Raw genomic sequence first — 12,086 nt, 5'->3', positions numbered from 1 at the left:
AGCAGCCACAGAAGCACGGTGATGCAAAGAGTGCCTAGGATCAGTCCAGTATCGGTGTGGCTGGATGCCTGTGGCTGGAGATGCAACAGGCAAACTGGTAGGGCTGGGTAGACCAGAACTGTGGTAGACTGGATTGCAGAAGAAACAGGAACTGGTGCGATTCACAGGGCAGAACTGCAGCAGGCTGGAGAAGTGGATGCAGGCAGGCAGGCCGGGTCGGTAACGTTCTGGTGAATCAGGCAGAGCAGCAGGCAGAAGAGAAATCCAAAAAACAAGAGTCAGGGTATCAAGCAGACAGGGTTAGTAAGAGCAAGCCGGGTCAAAGATCAGAGGTCAGCACAGATAACAGGTTTCAGGACACACGGAAGCTGCAGACCAAACAGCAAGGAGTCTTTGGTGTACTCACTTTAAATAGCCCCTTTGGCGCCAACGTTGCTGACAGGCGCATGTGCGCCAATGCACCGTTAATGTGCGCGTCTGCTGTGCGATTCCTGCTGCACGGCCATGCCTTTCCTGACAATAATTCTTGGGTGCATTACTAGAGGGATCACCAGCAAAAGGAAGGCAGTCCCAATTCCCCTATATAAATCTTTAGTTTGACCTCAGTTAGATTGTCCAGTTCTAAAGACCTTACTTACAAAAAATATATAAAATAGGTCCAACGATGGGCAACAAAAATGAATGGTGAAAAGTCTGGGGGATAAAACTTATAAGGAGAGACCACAGGTACTTAATACATACAGCCTTGAGGAAAGAAGGTAAACCTTTAAATACATTAGGGGTGTAAATAAGGTATAAGAGGGTAGGAGAGATGGGCCGAACACCCCCCATTTTGGTTTGCAGCAGGGGAAATGTTATAAGCCACATTGAAGTCTATGAAAGCCAAACAGGGAAAATCAAAAGTGTCTATTTTGAAGGCTTATATGCAAGTATTTGGCCATAGAAGGGGTATGGGGTCTGGTTACTGCCCTGGGGGACATGTATCAATACAAAATAAAAATGATAGTTTTTTCAGGTGCACTGATTTTAATTATGCTTAAAGTGCAACAATAAAAATGAAAAATTCCTTTAAATATAGTGCCTGGGGGTCCCCTAATGCGCCTGTAAAGTGGCACATCTGTAGCATACATAAAACATGCTACAGCAAAAATGAAATTTCTAAAGAAAAAAAAAACCGAGTCAAACCCCATATAAAATGACTTGTGGTTACAATTGCCAGCACCCGACTATTGAAAAAATAAAGAAAAAAACAGCTTGGGGTCCCCACCCCCAAGTTTGGAGGGGAACCACACACCAAAATTAAAAAAAAAAAAACAAAATCCATACCAGATCCTTATCCGGTCATGCAGCCTGGCAGGGCAGGAAAGGGGGGGACGAACAAGCGCCTCTCCCCCCCTGAACCATACTAGGCCACATGTCCTCAACATGGGGGGTGGGTGATTTTATGTCAGAAGGTGCCGGTGCCACCGGGTGAGGTAGCCAGGTGGCCCCACCTCTTGCCTATATAAGAAATGTCAAAGCGCAGAGCAGGCATACAGGCAGGAGGTGAGAGCATTTTTCATTTTTTTTGTTTTTCGGGTCAGCGATACCAGATACCCATTCACATAGGGGGGGTGGGATCTGGGGCCCCCTTGTTAAAGTGAGCTTCCAGATTCTGATAAGCCCCTCGCCTGAAGACCCCAACAACCACAGCCCAGGGTTGTTGTGAAGAGACCCTTGTCCCCATCAACATGGGGACAAGATTCTTTGGGGTGGGGGGGCACACATGCCAAAAGCACCCACCCCCCATGTTGAGGGCATGTGGCCTGGTATGGTTCAGGAGGGGGGTGCTCTGCTCATCCCCCCTTTCCTGACCTGCCAGGCTGCATGCCCTGATAAGGGTCTGGGTTTGTGTAATTTTTAAAAAATGTTGGCGTGGAGTTCCCCCCCAAATCCATATCAGACCTGAATGGCCAGGTACAGGCTGGGGGGGACCCCACGTGTGTTTTTTACTTTTCTTTTTTTACTGGCACTTTTTTTCTTATTGTTCAGCTATCAGTGAGGAAAGCCTTTGACAGCTGATGACTCATCGGTTGTTAAGGATGCCGCATCCGGCTTCCTGGGCCCGCTCCTTAACAACCTGCTTACACTGCACCCTGATTGGGCAAAGCTTTGCCCAATCAGGAAGCAGAATGCACTGTGCAGTGCTCAGTGCATTGTGGGGTGTACGTCGGTGCAAACTCCCGACAAACACCCTGCAAATTCGGGTGTTATGCGAAAAGCCGAACAGGCAAATGTTCGGCCTATACTTATGTACGGGCCAAGCCGTTCTCCATCCCTAGAGGGCAGAATTTTCAGTATGAAGATAAAAAACACCGGGACAAGAACTCAAACTAGCAAGAGATATGTTCAAAATTAACCTCAGAAAGTTTTATTTTCCCGAAAGAGTAGTTGATGCTTGGAACAGACTTCCAGCAGAGATAGTCCAGTAAGTCAGTTAACGGTATGTGAATTTAGATATGCTTTGGAAAAAAATCTCTACTAATGCAAAAAAAACAAAAAACAAAAAAACTATCAGGCTCGATGGACCACCTAGACTTTTTTCTGCTGTTACTCTTCTATGTTTCTATGCTTCTATAAATATGTTAATAAGTAGAAATATGATTTAGGCCTAACTTGCTGACTAAACTGTGTTTCCTTATTTTCCATAGGGAACCAATTTCTATACTGATGCCAGTAATCCTGTTTTCTGTTCTGCATTATAAAAACAATTGCTATTTAAAATGGAAGTCTTCAAAGCAAATTAATTACAGCAATGCTTTCCAAGATGTTCACTTATTGAATTTGCATGCAAAATAAAGCAATGAATGCACTGATGAATGTAGTGCTCTCTAGTAGTACAATTTCTGCTTAATGTATTTGCATGCAGTTTGCAAATTATAGTATTATTATTATTTTCTACATGCAAAACACTTGTAATTTAAATATTGGAACAGCTTCATAAGTAAACCAATATTTAAATTAAAAGAAATATAAAGCAATATTAGGTTAAGTGCCTTCAAAGCTATATAAAGCTTCTAAGAATTAGAACACAAATGAATGTATTAGAACATATATTTAATAAATAATGTCAGTATTCATTTATAAAACTGCATTAACACAGCTAAGGTGCCCAAGTGGCAAATACTTTAGCAAACATTATTGGGTACAAGTAGCACACAAGTAGCATCTGATTATATATATATATATATATATATATATATATATATATATATATATATATATATATACACAGTGGGGACGGAAAGTATTCAGACCCCCTTAATTTTTTCACTCTTTGTTATATTGCAGCCATTTACTAAAATCATTTAAGTTCATTTTTTTTCCTCATTAATGTACACAGAGCACCCCATATTGACAGAAAAACACAGAAAAACACAGAATTGTTGACATTATTGCAGATGTATTAAAAAAGAAAAACTGGAAGAGCGCATGCACGCGGCCTCGGGATCAGACGTGCTCTGAGAGAGCTCTGCACAACACAGGCCTAAAGCAGCTATAAACAGCGCTACGAACGGGAACAGACTCTCAAACCTACCTGAGACTTTCGGCCTAGCTGGGGATGCAATGGCGGGCGACAGGACAGCCCAAAAGACGGCTGTATAAGCAGCAATAACAGACTGGAACAGCCGGGCCCTCCTCTGGATGAGGCATCAGTCCAGGATGGCGCAGGAACACAGAGCACAGCGAGGTGGCCCTGACACAGGCACACCCAGACCACAGAGACAGGCAGCCAAACGGACCCAGCCTGATTACCACAGAGATCCCTTCTCATCACAATCCTCTGGGGACTTGGATGCAAAACAACCCGGTGAGTCATTATCACAACCCCCATCCCCTGCTGAATACAGGGACATTCAAGAACCTGTAGACTCCCCGGTGTCCTCCATGGATAGAAACATGGCAGAGATGACTGAAGCAATTTTCAGCCAGCCAAGCCCTAATAGGGATTTGCCTGCGCCTCAGCCTTCGCCATAGGCTGGAGACGCAGCCCTGCTAGCATGCTTTTCAGCGATGTTACAGCAAGAACTATCCAAAGCTTGTTCCATAATAACTACTGACCTTAAAAGGGACATTCAGGGCATAAAAGGGACATTCAAGGCATAGGTGAAAGATTTGAGCTGGTTGAATCTAAGGTATCAGAAACAGTCACCAAAATCAATCAGAACTCTACAATGATTACAGATCTCCATGGCAGACTGGATGAGGCCTACTCCAAAATTGAAGATTTGGAAACCGCTCTCACAGATATTATGTGCACATTAGAGGAATTCCTGGAAACCCACACTGATTTAGAGGAAGCTATGAGGGAGTTGATGAAAGAACTGATTCCTGATATTTCCCCACAGCATATGGAAATCAATAGAATTAATTGTGCCCTGATAGCTCCCAGGTCGGATGGCCTGCCACGTGACATAATAGTCAAGCCGCATTATTACCGCATAAAAGAAAAGTTGATGTTTGCAGCCCACAACAAACCTGATTTGTCCTTATTTGGAGCTCCAATCCAGCTTTTCACGGACTTAGCCCCATCTACAGTCCAAAAACGGAAAAACATGAAGCCTTTACTGCAACAGCTTATGAATAGACAGATCAAGTATAGATGGGCATTTCCATTCAAACTGTCATTTTCCTACAAGGGCAAATCTCATTCTTTCTCTACATTTCAGGAAGATTTATTATTGGAACTAGGGATCATCTCACAGGACTTCCAAACCACCTCGCCATCCCAACACGCTAATCGCCCTCTTTCCCCATTGTGGTGAGAACATAACAAGCAGTCGGCAGGAAGATCCTTACCGATCACCTGAACCCGGATTGACTCTACCTCCCCCTGTACAGAGGTTGACAAGGTCCGTCTAGTAAGGCCTGTTGATACTGGTTGCAGAAGGTTAATCCGCCATGGATGTCCCCATTGCATGTCTCTAGTTCAGTTTGAAGTTTTCCCTAGATAAATGTTGAATTATTTTAGTTTGACTGTCAGTTAAATTGTTCTGCTGCTTTGCAGCATTATGATTCGACTGCCTCCTTTGGGGGTGGTCTTCAGTCTTCCCACCTTGGTCCATGGCATGTACGGCGGGGCTGAGGCCAGCCTGCCCCGGTTTTCTGGGCTTAACGGGAGGACGGTCAATTCAGAAAATGTAGGTTCTAGAATGTTAAAATGGTTTTAGACTAGTTCCCGTTTGCACTATTATATTACTGTTTTTGATCTTTGGGTCGGGGTGTACATGCATGCCCCCCTTTTTAGTGACACTACCTCCCTCTAAGGATGAAGGTACCCTTGTGTATTGATTCCCGGAACTTACTTCCGGAAGGGGTCTTGACCCATAACCACAATAACTACATAGTGTTTAGCGATATTACATGGGTCCAAGGCCAAATGTTCTACTTTTCTTCATTTGTTTTCTTTTCTCTCTGCCTCCTTTCCCCCCCCATCCTGGATCCTGATTCCACGCTCTGGCCCCACAGTCTGGTCATGGTCAACACTGACGAAGGTCTCACTTGATCCTGGTAACTTGTCTCTGGAGGGTGCAATTCGAGCTAAGTGTGCTCTGCCCTACCACGATGGCTAAGGTATATTCAACAAAGTATTCCATAATTACTCACAATGTCCACGGCTTTAATTCTCCAGTAAAGAGAACTAAGGCCTTTCAATATTATCACGCATAGCGAGCTGATGTCCTCTTACTGCAGGAAACTCACTTTTCCAAGACCTCAGCTCCTAGATATTTTTTTTCCTTTAATCTTTATTTAATTTTCAAAACTTTAACATTTCAGTAAAAAAACATAAAAAACAAAAAGTCATTGTCTTAACTACATAATAAGATTAATAAATAAGCAAGAATGGGAGCATACTATACTAGAAGGAAATAGAAAGGTAAATAAAGACCACGGAGGCAGGGGAACAGCCTCACCCCCCCCATCTTCACCCATTTCCAATGTTATAAAATTAGTATTACACCTTAATTCCACCCCTCTTTTCCAACCCTCCCCCTCTCCTTCAAGTGAGCTTGTGTTTGAGTTCCTATAACAAATGTTATCAATCTTTTCTTCTTTTGCGTGGTTTACCCTAAAAATTAGTTATCCCTTTGCTTCCATTTTATCTAACACTTCCTTTTCCTATCAGTTTATCTATTCTGGTTGTTTTTCTGGCTCTGTTATGCTATCCTGTCAAATTCCTTGAGATTACTTCTCTTTGTATATACTGCTCTTTCTCTGCAGAGGGTCTCATTTATTGTCCTGGTCCAGTCTCTAACTGTAGGGGGTGTCTTCGACTGCCATCCTATTGTAATCATTTTCCTAGCTTGGAACAAGCATCTCAAAAATGCTATGGTAGTGCTTTTCCTCTATCCCTGTTCCCTCCTATACCCCAGTATACATACTATGGCCTCCATTTCCAATATGATTCCAAATATATCTTTCGTGGTGTTAATCACTCCCTCCCAATATCGGAACAGCTTGGGGCATCTCCACAACATATGTATGAGATCGCCAGTCCCCTGACATCTGGGGCATTTATCATCAGGTCTTCTACCAAACTTAAACAGCCGCTTGGGGGTATAGTAAGCTCTATTTAACAACATCATATGAGATATCTTCTGCGGGGGGAGAGACCGACTCCACTGGCCCCATCTCTAGGATTCTTCTCCACTGCTCCCGTGTTATTGCCCCTATGTCCTCTTCCCATCTTACTCTCTCAGTGTGGACTTTCCCCCCACTGTTGGCTTCTTTACTTATTTGCTCATATATTTCAGATATTAGACCCTTGGTGGAGCCTACCTGAAGTATACTTTGGAAGAGGGGTGTTTCTTTCCATTCTAATGGTTGTTTCCTGAATTGGGCTTCAAGAGCATGCCCTACCTGCAGGTAGGTGAAAAAATGTGCACTGCGGTATGTTGAGTTCACTTTTCAACTCCGAGAATTTTTTAACCACTTGCTTACAGGGCACTTAAACCCCCCTCCTATCCAGACCAATTTTCAGCTTTCAGCACTGACGCACTTTGAATGACAATTGCGCGATCATACAACACTGTACCCAAATGAAATTTTTATCATTTTTTCCTCATAAATAGAGCTTTCTTTTGGTGGTATTTGATCACCTCTGCGGTTTTTATTTTTTGTTAAAAAAATTTAAAAAGACCGAATTTAAAAGAAAAAAAAAAAATTTTTATATTTTGTTATAAAATTTTCAAAAGGGTAATTGTTCTCCTTCATTGATGTACGCTGATGAGGCGGCACTGATGGGCACTGATAGGTGGCAGTGATGGGCACTGATGGGTGGCAGTGATGGGCACTGACTGGTGGCAATAATGGGCACTGATCTGGTACATTGATAGGCAACACTGCTAGGTGGCACTGATTGGCACCACTGGTGGGCATTGATAGGTGAAACTTGTGGGCATTGATAGCTGGCACTTATAGGCATTGATAGGTGGCACTCATGGGCATTGATACGTGGCACTGGTGGGCACTGTGGGCACTGGCAGGTGGCAATGTCAGATGGCACTGGCAGGGGGTACTGGTGGCACAATTGAGGCATTATTGCCTCCTCCTGTTTGGGACTGATGTCCTTTACTGATGAGCCAGTGATCAGCTTTTTTTTCTCCTCGCACTGTCAGCGCAAGGAGAAAAAAAATGATCACACAGCTTTTGTTTTGATCATGTGAACAGCTGTCATTGGCTGACAGCTGATCACATGGTAAGGGGCCGGGACCAGTGATCACCCGAGTCTCAGTGACTCGGTGATCACAGCACGCTCCACGCCCGCCCTGTAGGGCGCACGCGGGGCGCGTGCACAGCAAAAAGAGTCCGCCTCTAATGCTTCAATTATTGTGTTATGTAGAGCGCCTGTTAATATTATTCTTTCATTAGGAGTACAGTACCTGACCGCGAGATTGTGTTTCCAGCGCGATACCATCGCGCTGGTTCTCGGCGACAGGGTACTGTGCATGTCGTGCTGGCTCGCTCATCGGGAAAGGAAAACTTTTTTTCCTTTCGCGATGAGTGACAGGCAGTGCTGACAGCTGTCTGGTATGAATCCTGAGGGCGAACGCCGCGCCAAATTTTTAATAAAAAAACAGTGTGGGTTCCCCCCCAGGGGCATACCAGGCCCTTAGGTCTGGTAGGGATTGTAAGGGGAACCCCCTACGCCGAAAAATCGGCATGGGGTCCCCCAAATTCCATACCAGACCTTTATCCGAGCATGCAGCCTGGCCGGCCAGGAAAGGGGGTGGGGACGAGTGAGTGCCCCCCCTCCTGAGCCGTACCAGGCCGCATGCCCTCAACATGGGGGGGTGGGTGCCTTGGGGGAGGAGGGCGCCCTGTTGATGAGGACAAGGGCCTCTTCCCGACAACCCTGGCCGTTGGTTGTCGGGGTCTGCGGGCGGGGGGCTTATCGGAATCCGGGAGCCCCCTTTAATAAGGGGGCCTCCAGATCCCGGCCCCCCACCCTATGTGAATGATTATGGGGTACATGGTACCCCTACCCATTCACCTAGGGAAAAAAGTGTCAATAAAAAAAAAACAAAGTACACAGATTTTAAGAGTAATTTATTAGGCAGCTCCGAGGTCTTCTTCTGACTTCGGGGGATCTCCTTCTGACTTCTCCCGGTGTTCGGCCTCTTCTCCCAGGCCCCTCCGCTATCTTCTTCCAGCTCTTTTGCCAGTGGGGGCCCATTCTGCTGCCGCTGTCTTGTCGCCGCTGTCTCGTCGCTTCTTCTCCCGGGCCCCTCTGCTATCTTCTTCCAGCTCTTTTGCCAGTGGGGGCCTGGTCTGCTGTCGCTGTCTTGTCGCCGCTGTCTAGCCACTGTCTCACCGCTGTCTCCTCACTTCTTCTCTTCTTCTCTTCTTCTGATGTTGACACGACGCTCTCTCCGGCTGGAATGCGGTATGCGAGCTGCGGAGCCATTTATATAGGCGGTGACCCCGCCCCCTTGTGACATCACGGTCCCAGCATGCGCAGGGACTCTGGCGTCATAAGGGGGCATGACCCCAGAGTCCCTGCGCATGCTGGGTCCGTGACATCACAAGGGGGCATGGTCACCGCTTATATAAATGGCTCTGCAGCTCGCAGCATTCCAGCCGGAGAGAGCGTCGTGTCAACATCGGCAGCAGACCAGGCCCCAGCTGGCAAAAGAGCTGGAAGAAGATAGCGGAGGGGCCCGGGAGAAGAGGCAGAACACCGGGAGAAGAGGCGGAACACTGGGAGAAGTCGGAAGGAGACCCCCGAAGTCAGAAGAAGACCCTGGAGTTGCCTAATAAATTACTCTTAAAATCTGTGTACTGTGGTTTTTTTTATTGACACTTTTTTCCCTAGGTGAATGGGCAGGGGTACGATGTACCCCATACTTATTCACATAGGGTGGGGAGCCGGGATCTGAAGGCCCCCTTATTAAAGGGGGCTCCCGGATTCTGATAAGCCCCCCCGCCCGCAGACCCCGACAACCAATGGCCAGGGTTGTCGGGAAGAGGCCCTTGTCCTCATCAACATGGGGACAAGGTGCTTTGGGGTGGGGGTGCCGCAGAGCACCTCCCTCCCCCAAGGCACCCACCCCCCCATGTTGAGGGCATGCGGCCTGGTACGGCTCAGGAGGGGGGGTGCTTGCTCGTCCCCAACCCCTTTCCTGACCGGTCAGGCTGCGTGCTCGGATAAGGGTCTGGTATGGATTTTGGGGGGGACCCCCACACCGATTTTTTGGCATAGGGGGTTCCCCTTACAATCCATACCAGACCTAAGGGCCTGGTATGCTCCTGGGGGGGAACCCACGCCTTTTTTTATTTAAAATTTGGCACGGCGTTCCCCCTCAGGATTCATACCAGACTATTGGTGAGTGGTCTGATATCCCTCTTGGCCAGTATATGATTTTTTCTGTAATCTGTAACGCTCTGTCATTTCCCAAGGCCATATCTATCCTGGAGAGCGTGGAATACGAGGCTAAGTAGCAAGAATATAGCTGCACTCCCGGGTTCCGCGCCCTCCATATATCTATTAACCCAACTTCGACCAAAAATTGGCTCAATCGGTCCTTCTCCATGGGCTCTGAAAAGATCCGTTCAGGAAACCTGTCCAGCTTTCTGTCTAGGACCTCATTGAAGTCTCCTACTACTATAATCGGCACTTCTTCTTTGTCTAGCAGAAACTCATTTAGTCTAAACATAACATCCATTTTAAATTTACCACAATATATAGACTATTATCAATTGAACAGTACAGAAAGATATAACGACCGTTCTCATCTATGCTGGTCTGTCTACAGGAAAATTTCACCCCAGTTCTCACCAAGACACTTACCTCCCTGCTATGGGAAGAGTATACTGAGTGGTACTGACATTGGTATTTCTTATTCTGTAATTGATGAACTGTATATTTAGTTAGGTGTGTTTCCTGCAGGCAGGCCAGCTCTACCCCATAAGCCTCCAGCATGGAGAATACTGCCACTTTTTTGGCCTGTGTCCCCAGTCCCCTAACTTTCCAGGATCCTATATTAAGTGTTTTAGCTTGCATATAGAGGCGGGAAATGTATAAAAAGCTGTAGGGAATATCTGTTCAAAACTAAATTTATATCTGATTCATACCTTATCTCCACTCTAATTCCCATTATTTTGCGTTGTGAGTCCCGTATCCCAATCTATTTTCTGTTACCTTTTGTAGTTTTAAACATCATAACCAGCATAACCAGCTTAAGTGAATATAGTTTCCAAAATAAATTCATGTGACTTGCGAGCGCCATTTTCCTATACATATAATTATTACTTTGTGTACTATCCTGCATCCAACAGGTGCAAATTCTTATAATATTCCTTCGTGTTGTGACCTCATTTAATCCACGCTTCCCCTGTGATAATTGTCGATTACCTCCCCCCTCCCACTCCCCACTCCTTTGGGTACCCCCCAACACAGTTACACATAGCATTGCCGGGTAGAGAAGGGTATAAGTCAACTTAAATTTTTGTAAGGTACGCTTAGTCTGTATAAACTCTGCTCTACTTCTCTGAAGTTCCGGTGTAGTTAGAGTAAAATGATATCTTGATACCATTAAAAAAAAATTTTCCCGCCTCCCTTGCTTGTAGTTAGGAAACTTCATCAAAAGTGGCCTAGGGTATCCTCCTGCTGGCGGGGCCCTAAAGGGGACTCATTGTGCTCTTTCAATAGAGAACATTGTTGAGAATGACTCTTTTCCAAAAAGATCAACCGGCCACTTTTCTAGGAACTCTATAGGGTTAGAGCCCTCACTTTTCTCGGGCAGCCCCACCATCCTCACATTGTCTCTTCGGAGCCTATTCTCCATCTCCTCCATTTTTAACGCATGTCTGGATATCTGTTCCTTCATGCTTTTCACTTCTTTTATTAATAGGGATATATCATCTTCTAACTGGCTAGTCCTCCCTTCCAAGGCTGTTGTTCTCTCCGCCGTTTTTTGTAAATCCTGTCTGACCAGTATCAGGTCCTCTTTTACTCCCTTCATTTGATCACAAAGATCTTTAAGCGATCCATTACATGCACTCATTGCCATAAATTCATCCTTCAGTGTTGGTTCTTTCTCCAAGGGTAAGCAAGGCTCGGCTATTATATCTGTATTTATATTTTGTTCACTCGGCTCTGAGCTTTTATTACTCATTGTTTTTGTCAAGGTTGGCGGTGCTGTAGTAGTTAACTGGCCCTGGCCCTGGCTTTTTCTGATGGACCCCCCTGATAAGCTTTGGTCTGTGACCCCTTCTTTGGTGGAGTCTGAATGGGTGTATGTGCATATTGTTCCAATTTTGCTGCTGCCGCCATTTGCTAATAATTTTTCTCCTTAGAGGAAAGTAGGTTCTGCATCTTGTACTCTCCAGTTAGCAAGAGGCCATCCAGGCCTTTAACAAGTATTCCACTGTATTTACTAAAAATTAAATGCAGTTTACCCAGCACTGGGATGTGCAGGGAAGTACATAAACACAGTACTGCTCGCTTGTGCTATATCCCTCCCCAAAAATCCACAGTATGAAAAGAATAAAAAGAGAGTACCAGGGGAGTACCAGGTGTCCGATTTTTACAGGGCTCAACAAGT

Source organism: Aquarana catesbeiana, linkage group LG07, assembly GCF_042186555.1.
Source record: "Aquarana catesbeiana isolate 2022-GZ linkage group LG07, ASM4218655v1, whole genome shotgun sequence".
Classification (NCBI taxonomy): domain Eukaryota; kingdom Metazoa; phylum Chordata; class Amphibia; order Anura; family Ranidae; genus Aquarana; species Aquarana catesbeiana.
The sequence above is the reverse complement of the archived record's forward strand: the minus strand, read 5'-3'. Positions refer to the sequence as shown.